This window comes from Meriones unguiculatus, chromosome 1 (genome assembly GCF_030254825.1).
Source record: "Meriones unguiculatus strain TT.TT164.6M chromosome 1, Bangor_MerUng_6.1, whole genome shotgun sequence".
In the NCBI taxonomy this organism is placed as follows: domain Eukaryota; kingdom Metazoa; phylum Chordata; class Mammalia; order Rodentia; family Muridae; genus Meriones; species Meriones unguiculatus.
The window spans coordinates 113220521-113231903 of record NC_083349.1 but is presented as its reverse complement, the minus strand read 5'-3'; positions in this window follow the sequence as shown (position 1 = coordinate 113231903).

Genomic DNA, 11383 nt, shown 5'->3' with positions numbered 1-11383 from the left:
TTCATTCATAAATTGCTATAAGGCAGAAGTAAAGCTTGATGGTAGCATCAGATTTTAAATCTTTATTTCCACATAGTTTTCAAGCACATAGAATTTTTTTTTCTTCACGTAAAATAAACTCAAGTCCTCAGCCGTTTTAATTAGCGATCTTGGAGACACACCGCACCTGCTCCAATTCATCTGTAAAGATGAAAACTCCTCACCCTTTTCATTTACTGACAAGTTAATAGACATTTCTAACTCATGCGAGCACAGAGCTTTGCAGCTTTCTTGTGACAGGTGAATAATAAAACTACACCGGAGCGTGGCAACCTCAGCAATTGTGAATTCCTGACCAGGAAGACATGCTCTCCCTTTGTTCTGCCTGCCTGGGCTGATCTAGTACCCTATTTATATTCACTGATATATTGAGGTAGAATTTGCACAGCATAAAAGCCACAATTTAAAGCACACAATTGAATGAGCTTTAACTTGCTTATGCGGAAGGGCAACAGCCAGTATAATCATGCTCTAGAACATGTCCATCACTTCAAAAGAAAGTCCGCTCCCTATTTTCACTATCCTGTGTCTCTTGACTGATACTATGAAACCTCCTCATTTCTCTGGATTTTCATGGAGAAGTTATTGGCTCTTCCATATACTTGCTACTTTGTTTATTGGGACAATAAATCAGCAAGTGATAAGTTTATGCATCAAACAGCAAGATACAGTGTGGGGTACAGTCTAGCTCTCTCTGTTTGTGTGCACATGTGAGCATACGTGTGCTGTGTTTGTATATATGTATTTATGAGTGCCTGTATTCATGTATCCAGCACAGACATAAAAGGAAATATAAGCAATCATTCATGAGCAGAGAGATTTGGAAGGCAGGTTCTACTTTTATAGCAAAAGTTGCCAACAGTAATATTCAAAACAGTGTAGCAAAATGCATTTTACCTAGAAAGGAACAAAACACAATTACACGAGATTCTTATAATTTTGGAATTCTGTATTTGCAATTTCTCTTCTCGCTAAGATTTATGGTGACTTCAAAACCAATACTCAAGAATTTCAGTCATTCAGACATGCATAGAGCAGAACGAGGTTCAGTTCCTATTCACCCATTGTGTTCCTAGCTGAGATTAAATGGGATGCCTCACTGCTGTATCAGACCTCAAACAGATGGCCAGACAATGCAAGAAGTGGGAACAGGAGAGGCAGTCCTCAGCATACTTTACAACCAGTTGAGGGGACTCAGATCCATTTCTGGTTCCTGTTGGCAGAATAGTTTCTAGCAGTGTAGCCAATGCTTCTGACCCCATTTGATTTTAAAATAAATCTACCAGGGTTAGTTCTACTTAGGACAAAAAGAATATATAGAACACATGGATCACCTTGTGAATTGTTGCTTTCCAGCCAGTCAGTCAGTGTTGGTTAGGGGAATCTAGAGAACACAGTTACTTTGAAAAATGAGAAGCAGGAATATGAAATTTAGCTAGTATTGATTACAAAGGTGAGGGAGGTTCCTTCCTAAAATAGCTATGGTGTCCACAGGTATTTTATATCATATGTAATGGCTGCAGCTCTCCTCAGATTTCCTTATATCTCAGCACTATACTGTTATATGTCAAACCATTGCTAAATTTCAAAAGTAAGCTAGAGATGGCATCAGAAGCTCTATCCATTATAAAGTTGTTTTCCTGGAAGTGTTATAACCTGACAAGCAGTGTCAAGGTATAAGGGATGTTACAAAGATGGGTGTGGGCCATATGAGAGTTTAAATTTACTCATGATTCTTCCCCACTGTCATCATCATCTTCAGTTCATGTCTCTTACTCTAATGTGTGCTCTTTTCTGACCCCATAGGAAAAAGGCTTTGATGCAACAGTATCATTCCTCATGGAAAGGGAAGAAAGGAGTCAGAGTGCGAAACCAGACAGCTAGAATCTGTCTTCTGATAGAACCAAGCATGAAAACCATTTTTTTCCTTCTCCCTAAGATAGAGTGATTTTAATCCAGCAACACGGCTACTCTGGAAAGGGATCATATCCAAAGCCCTAGGTTGGTGTGAGCCAACTGTAATAGAACACACACCCTTAGTATACACCTCTAATCCCTCTGAGGGCTGGAATATACACCTTTAATCCCTCTGGCTGGAATATAGACAAGACACACCTTTAATCTCTCTGGTTGGAATTTAGTACATACCTTTAATCACAACAATGATGTCTAATTGAGGTGCAAATTGACAAATCAAAGAAAGATTTGACAGAATGAGTCAGAGATAGGATATTCCTGACTCTCAAGAAAACAAACAGGAAAGAGAACCTACTTAAGAGCAGTGCAGAGAGAGTCTGTGGAGACATTACAATAGACTTCAGGAGTGCAGTAGAGTTAGGTGCAGTTCATTTGAGTGCAGCTCAGGTCATGCAGTTCACCTTGTGGAGTTCAGAGGCAGTTTTTCCAGGCAAAACATTTCAGTGAGAAGCAGAGAAAAGCGAGTTTGAATCAATCAGCTAGGGGAGGAGTTTTGAGATAGAACAGGTGAGTTGAGGCAGCCAGTCAGAGTTCAGAAAGAATTTGAAAAAGTGAGCTGATTCAGCAGTAGGTCTCAGAGGATGTTGAAAACATTCTAGGCCTAGGTTAGCAGATGGAGGTTAGAAGGTGAAGACTTCAAGGTCCTGGCTTTTAGAAGATTAGATTTTACAGAGGCTAGAAGCTTCTACGCCTAGGCCAGGGGATATTTAGATAGAAATGGTCTGGGCTCAGCTCAAGCCATGTATTAGCAAAGTTTCAGTATGGCTCTGATCTCATCCCCCCTTCTGAGGAAATAAAAACATTTACATATATATGTATACATATATATGTGTGTGCTTGCATATATATTTATATATTTTTTTCTTCTTGAACAAAAGATACTTAATGCTAATTCAGACTAATTTATAAAACATGTCTGGGTGTATTGCTGCTATAATCAAAGCCAGATTTTACTGAAGAACTTCACTGAAGAATCATATGGACATGAGAAGCTTTATGGACTGACTGGGAATTGTATGTTCACTGTTTGCTGAGATGAAGTCTTTTCCTGTAAGGCAGGATGGTCTTGAATTCATTGTGTAATCAAACTTGCTCAGAAATCTGTGATAATCTCCTTGCTGAAATCTCCAGACTAATGGGATTACACCATGAACTATCATGTATGACTCTGGAAATGGCTTATAAATATGACTTTCTGACATTGGTGTCCTACTATGTAGCTAAAGATAGCTATGTGTCTTTGCTTTACCCTCATGGCATGGAATGAGAAACTGGCTTTCTCAATATGGGATCCAATTGATGTTTCCTTCCCCTGAAGCTCAGGGAGTTTCCTCGTGGCTATTCCGTGAAAGATTCTCTTCTCTGGAAATATATGTCTATTGCAAGAATACAGAGTTGAAGAACTATTTGTACAAGGTGAATATCTTGTTAAAAATAATAAAAAAGAGAGATTTTCAAATAAAACTGTCACTCAGTGAGATGATGAGAAGTTGAAAATCTTCATTCGTTTGCTCATGTGTATTTATAACTGCAGAGCTAAGCATGGTATCAGTGCTACGCTATAGACAAATATGGCATTAATCTCATACTAGATTTAATGTGGTACGCCTCCACTGTTCCAACCTTCCGTTTTGAAAACCACTTAATAGTTAATTAAAATATAACTTTTCATTTCATAAAAACAGTTTCATTATTTCAATACATAAATTTAATATATTTATTTACTTCATGGATCACTAATATTTTATTGGTGTTTGAAAAGATTAATTTTCAAATAAATTGAATATTAGACTCATAATTAAAAATTTAACACCCATGCTATCAGTGACTAATACAATCTCATTCATGTTCCCATAAAATTCTGTTATAAAAAATCCATGAAAACCTTTAAAAAATCCTTAGAACGTAGGGATGAAAAAACCTATTTGCTAGACACGTTGATTCACTCATATTCCCAGCTAATAAGAAGATGGAGGCAAGAGGACTGAAAACATATATCTACCTATGCTTTACAGCAAGTTCAAATTCAGCCTGGGAAACATAGTAAGAACATAGCTCAGAATAAAGTAGGTCTAGGGATGTAATTCAATAATAGAGGGCTTGCCCAGTTTGAATATGGTTCTGGGTTCAATCATCACTATCAAACAAATCAAACCAAAAAGCAAAACAAAATGGGCAGACAGACAGACTGCAAAACCTTAAATACAAACACAGGGAAGCAATTTAGCTTGAAAACCACGCCACGGTTATTTAGTAAGCTGCTGCCTAAACTAAAACATGCATCCATCCAGGAAAGAAGTTAACTAAATCTTTGGCTCAATGTACTGCCCAGTCCTTCATGAGTGAGATCAGAAAAGGCTTTTAAGTAGAAAGTAATTTTACTACCCTCCCACATACCTACCATGGCTGCTTCCTGGACCTAACCAAACTACTGTATGAAATCAAAGTAATCTGAGTTGAAGCCCTGAAATCACATTCATGGTACAGTTCCACATCCAACCATATACAAGATTTCACTATTCTCATCCACCATATATTAGTTATCTTTACAATGCTTTCTGTTATTATGAGAGAAGGGGTGTGGGGAACACAAAGGAAGAGATGGTGAATGAAGTAAGAGATGAAGGGGACTCAATGGGTGAATATGCAGATGCAGGTGATATTACCTGCAATAGGGTTGACATGTTGGGCATGTATTATATTGTTCTCATTAATGGCTAAGGAAGAACGCTTCCTTCAATTTCCTGATGATCTGGTAATTCCATTTTGCATATAACTCATGAATTAAAGATTGCCTATTGAACGCTGAAAAGGATTACACAAAATAGCCCAAGAAAATCTGACACCTTGACTAGACAAAGAAACATAAAATAAACATATTTACAGTATAGATGAAAAAAAAATAAGAAATTAGATGACAGATATAAAGAGATGTAAAGTTTAAAACAACTCTTAAATAATGAAGGCATGAGTATAACTCAATAGCAGAAAACTCACCAAGACTGTAGGAGGTTCTCGCAAGTCTGCGAGAGAGAAAGAGAGAGAGATTAAATTTTAGAAGAGTAGCTTTAAACTTGGGGTGGTTTTGCATGCCTAACCTGGTAATATTTCACAGTACATGGAGACTTTTTACTTTTCACAGTGAAATGGTTACTACTGTCCTCTGATAGGAACAGACCAGACATGCAGCTAGAATATTATACAGTGAATAAAAGATCATTCTTTAGATAAGCATGGACCTCCATGAGAATATGTTGGGGTTGAGAAGGTTGACAATAACTCAGAGGATCATCAGAAGTGATACTTCAGTAAATTGAGTCCAAAAATGAGAAGAAAGATTTCTATACATTCAAAAGAACAGAAACATATAAAAAGAGCTTGGAGGATGGAGTTATGTGTGAAAAGAATGAGCTGAAATCTAACCCCCAAAAATATGTATAGGAAGGACAGTGTTATGTAGAATACACAAAAAGTTATATGAACTGAATGACCAAGTGACTCTACGAATAAAAGAGAGATCCTAGGGCTGAAGTGCTCACAGTGAAGAGCACGTTCTGCTCTTGAGGAAGACCCACATTCCATTTCTAAAGCCTACAGGGGGGCTGTCCCCAACCAGTTGTAACTCCAGTTCCTGAGAATGTCACATATTCTTTTGGCCTCCATAGGCACCAGGCACTCATATGGTAATATATGCACAATCGCAGACAAATTGCTCATACACATGAAGTAAAAATAAATCTTAATAGGAAAAAATAACCTGTTTGGAACAACAACAAAAAATGACCTTTATATCTTATGTCTGTAGCACTTTGAAAGCTGAGGCAGCAGGATCACTAATTTGAGTCCAGCAAAAATTGCTCAGTGATTTCAGTGCCAGACTGGGCTATGGAGTGAGACCTTGTATCAAAAAGGAAGGAAGAAAGGGAGGGGTGGAAGGTAGGTTGTGTGAAGGAAGGGAAAGGGGGAGAGAAGACCAATGAGTTTTAATGAACAAAAGTCAAGCCATTCTCAGATTTATTTCTCTTATTTTATGTGTATGAGTGTTTTGCCTGCATGTATGCGTGTGTACCATGTACATATTTTGTGTGGGGGCCAGGAGAGTATGTCAGATCTCCTGGAGCTGTAGGTACTGGTGTCTGTGAATTACCATGAGTGTGTTGGGAAGTAACAGGGCTCCACTGCAAAGGCAGCCAGTGCTTCTAACTGCTGAGCCACCTTTCAAAACTCTATAAACATTTGTTGTTCTTTCAAAAACCTAGTCTTTTTTTCTAAAGGTAACAACTTGGTACCTGGCACAGAAGAAAGAAGCCACAACCTCAGTAAAAATGTTTTTAATAAAAAAGTCATGAAAACCTTACATTGAAAATAACATGAAATTGATCAGTTTTTAAACCCTGAGATTATGCTGGATAGAGTAGTTTTCCATTGGAAAATAACAACTATCCTGTAAAAGTCTCTATCATGAGATTCCCCCCATCAAATACATAAAACGAGGCATGTAATGAAAACACATTGATGGAAATGTTCAACATCTGAACTGGTAAGTGATTTGAAAAACATGACATTCCTAAGAATTAGTACGGAAATACAAGTCTTGTCATAAACAGACCAAAGCACTTCGTGAAGTGCAGGTGTTCACACAGGAAGTTGTACCTCAGAGAGCTTTTGTTGTCCACATCGGCTGGCATAGTTGCTTTGGAAATTATTTTTCAGACCACAAATCAACCACTAAAGCTTTATAAAAATATGAAAACGATCATGGGTCCCTCTAGTCTCAAGCCCAATAGGGCACATTACTGAAAGCATTAAAAAAAGTTTAAAGAGCAAAATTAATTAAGAAAAATACAACTTTCATTACAAGGAACTCAAATAAGTGAGAAGGAAAAACTGAAGTTACTCTGCAGCAATCATAAGAATTATTTTAATCAAACTTTGTCAAATATCTCCAAAGCTATGCTCAGAGGCAAATGTGCAACCTTAAATATGTTCATTATTCATTAACAAAATGAACATCATTAATCTAAGCTTTCTACTTCTGGAACATAACGCAACAAGCCTGAAGACAGCAAAGGAAGAAAAATATTGAAACTCATTTGCTTGACACATTCAAAATAGGACTCTAGAAAAATAAACTGAAAAAGCATTAATTTAGGCACATATTTTGCTGTGAGATTAAGACTAATAAGAGAAGTATCATATATATGATACACTATTATAATGGTATGTATATATACACACCATTATAATAAACAACATATTTATTATCATATATAAATATTTACATATTTATATATGTACACCATTATAATGGAAAAATCTCCATTTATAGAACCTTATATTCTTATCGAAGAATGGTCACTCTACACCTACAACATGTCTATGTAAAAGTTTATGTGAATAAATTTGAGAAAGTTGATGTAGGAGGCACTTTCTTAGAAGATTTTATGTGATGAAAACTGACTCAAGTAATCATAGAAACAATAAGTCTCTAATGCTTACTGGAAAGAACGAAGCATAGCTCAGTGCTATGTGAGGATGTGATTTGATGATTTTAGTCCATGTGCCATTTAAACTATGACTTCTCAAAGTTGGTCCAATGTCTTGTCATTTTATCACTGAGAAAACATGGACAGCTTTCCTAATTTATTTTATGAAACTAATATCAATTGGAGAAGGAATGCATTAAAATAATGCAAGAGTAGTCCCAATTCAAAAAGATTTATTTGCAAATAATATATTATAGAAGAATTTAGCATGACGGTAGGAATATTTAATTATTGATATTAGAAAATTATTTTGTTAAGATTTACTTTTCTTTCTGTGAACGCATGCTTGCCACACATGTATGGCTGCCCTTGGCGGCTAGAAGAGGGTGATGAATTCACAGAAGGTGAAGCTGGAGCTCCAGGTAGCTCTGAGTCACCTGACTTGGGTGTAGAGAACAAGACCTCTGAAGAGCAGTTGGTGATCCTAACTGCTGGGCCACTACTCAAGGCCCAGAAAAATTATGTTAAAATGAGCATAGATAAAAATGTCCTTTTCCAGCATGACATCCATTCTAAGCTATGTTACAGATTTTCAGGTAGTGAAGGTACTCTTACAGTTACTAAAGAGTGCTGGAGGCATGTTTCCCTAGTTGAGGAGTATGATAACATGCCTGGCACTCCTTTTATTCTCTCACGTTATTTCAGATCTTTGACCAGGAGAAAAAGTTATAGAGTCCCAATAAATATTTAGCTCTTGATAATAGGAGACAAATAGCAGTAGCTATGAGTTGCTTTTATGGACACAAAACATAATTAACTGATACACAGTTCAGATTGTTATAAAGTAAATCAAACACATTTAGAATGTACCGGCAATAGCAAGTTGATGGGTGAATGACAATAAACTATTGATGATGCAACAAAGCACAGAATATATGAAAAATATATCAGAGACAGTTGGGCTGTAGAGAAATTAAGCCAATATGAACATGTGAATAAAACAACCAAGCACATAATACACAATGGGCTACCTTATCCCTAGATAAAGATAACAAGCACAGTAAGGAGGTTTTCCCCTTATATCAGCACAGAGTTTTAAAATAATCAAGTCTCAGGTTATCTTTTGGGAAGGAGGGAAAGGAGATAAAATGGTAACTTGAAGGTTTACTTGATAGAAAAGAACAGATCTGGTACAAACAGAATTGAAAACCAGTAATATCAAGTTACCTAGGCATTGTGAAGATGAAATTGTAAAATTACAATGACTAAGCAGAATGAAGCTAGTTCATAAATCACCACACTTTACAACCACATTCACTATTTAGTCATAAGCCACAGTCTAGGATTTATTGCAATCAAACCACAATAAAGAATACAGCACATACCAACAGGGAATCAATTAATTATTCAGGATATGCTGTTGAGAAAATGGTTAAGTGTATCAGAGATTAATAAGATTAGACTTTCCCTATGATTTTCATTAATATTTAGTCCATATACTTAAAGATCTTTTGTAAAATTAATCATACCTTCCAAAAATCTTACCAAAAAAAAAAAAAAACCGTTGTGTGTTTAAGTATATAGAACACAGATTTTTCCAATTATAAATTAGCCAAAAGGTACCAAAGATGTAGATCATTGAAACATATTTTGCAAACTACATGTATGGAACATGTTATGTTAAATTTCAAAAGAAGGAAATATTCAATTTTGTTTGAGTATGTAGATATTTAACATCTGTATATTTTACAAAGTTGTATAAAAAAGAGATAACGAGATTCAGTCATAGTCAAAATGTAATACTGTTTTTCAAGATCTAATTGTAAAAACAATTTTTGACTAGATGACTAAAATTAAATTTATTAAAATCAGTTTTCATTAGATATATATCAATTTTATACTTAAGATGAATTTAAACAAATGGAGACATTACATTATGCATTTTCACCTTGCAAAGACTTCATAAGAAACAATTTTCAAGCTCCTCAGCAGAAATGGCCACTCAGTATGAACAACTTAGAAAGGCCAGAAAATGCAGTGAAAAGATCAACTCCACAAGAAGGCAGATATGCAAATTGAAGTGGTATAGACTTCTACCTTTCATCATATACATACAGATTTCTTTAAAACATATTTTGGTAGTAGAGGGAATGATTGTTATGAACAGTTTTACATTTTCCCCAAATTGGTGTGAATTTATTGACTACAATGTGGACAAAAATTTAAATTAAGTGAAAAGTTTAATAGAAGCCTATATATCATTACAACAATGGTCATTAGGTAATAGACCTAAAATTTTAAAGGAGAAAACAGGTGGGCAAATATCACTTTGGCATGGAATGTGCTGGATCAAAATTTATCAATTGAGTCTCAACAATTGGGGTGAGATTGTTTATCATAGAGCATGAAATTATACTCAAGTTTGTGACAACAGAGACTAATGTGGCCTAAAGCATCATGTTGTAACGAATCTACCATTATCATCATAAGGTGAACAAAGTAGGATCCACAGCAGTCAAATGTTTTGTTTCACTTAATATGTGCACTTTCGAACACCAGAAAGTATCATAAGATAATGGAATGAAATGGTAAAAGCTCATGTATTTGACTAGGTATAGAGATGGGATAAGAATTTCATACATTTTATATTTACATTTGTGTGTGTGTATGCTTGTACATAGCTAGCTGAATTTTTAAGCTTCCACCTCCTTCCTGAAGCATCTCATTTGAAAAGTGTTTCTTTTTAAAATTAGCATCCAGTTTCTGCAGTCACACAGTCACAGAAAGGGAAATGAGCATAAAAAGGAAGCAAAATGTACAGATGACCTTCCCACAACAAGGATCTGCCTTGTGGGTGACAAGCATTAAATACAGCCAACATTCAAATAAACATCTTCTGTGACAGAGTGGGGGCGTTTAACAAGCGATTTATGAACATTTAATGACCAAATATAATTTCTCATCACACCTCTGCAAGCTAGATAAGGCCGTCTCTCATCCCATTCAAAGCAAGCCCCGCCCACTCCCCTTATTCCCCTGTAGAAATTGCCATCCTCCTATGCTGCAGATGGCAGCTGCCAGAACAACAAAATACCTAATGGTCAGGAAGAAATTCCAACCGAAAACCTCCACAGACTCTTCTCCATCTCCACCAATTCATTCAACAGCAAATACTTGCTTTCTTGCTTTAAACACTATCCTTAAAGCCTTCAATCCTTTCAACTTTCCACATCAACCCAGCCATAAAAATAAGATAGCAAAAATGAACACAAATTTGCTCCTAACCATTTAAAATATACTTCTGGGTAATCCTGCAGTGCTTTGCCCTCTTTCTACTGAGGTGCTTCCTGGAGCTACTTGTTGACTCCATACAGCCATGCAGCTTCTCAGCCTGAAGTTTCCATACCTGTTAATATGGTAGTCACTAGCTACTAAATGGAAGCTTATTTCTCATTCTGCAGGTAGCCTTTCAAACGCTGTATGTGATCAGTGGCCATTCTGGTCAGTGCAGGCCCAGCATGAAAGGACTGCAGGGCTTCTGCTGCAAGTCTGTTTGTTTTACCATTCGAAGAATGCTAACTCCAACCTGTCTCCAGATCCTGTCATCTGGTCCTTGTCAGTTGTAAACACTCTTTCCACATGACCACTACTGACCGTCTAAATTTCTGAGACTCACAGCATCTGCATTTTCCCTGTGCTATTCCCAAGAGATGATAAAAAATGGGCTGACTTCTGAACTGTGAACTGTGCTGAGTTATCCACGCACAGTTTTATTTAGTTGTTTTTGTTGTTAAAGAGCATTCCATTTCATTTCTGACTTCAGGACACAAGTACTGCTTCATAAGAAGCCCATCATCTTCCCAGCCACCCTTTGTGGTCTC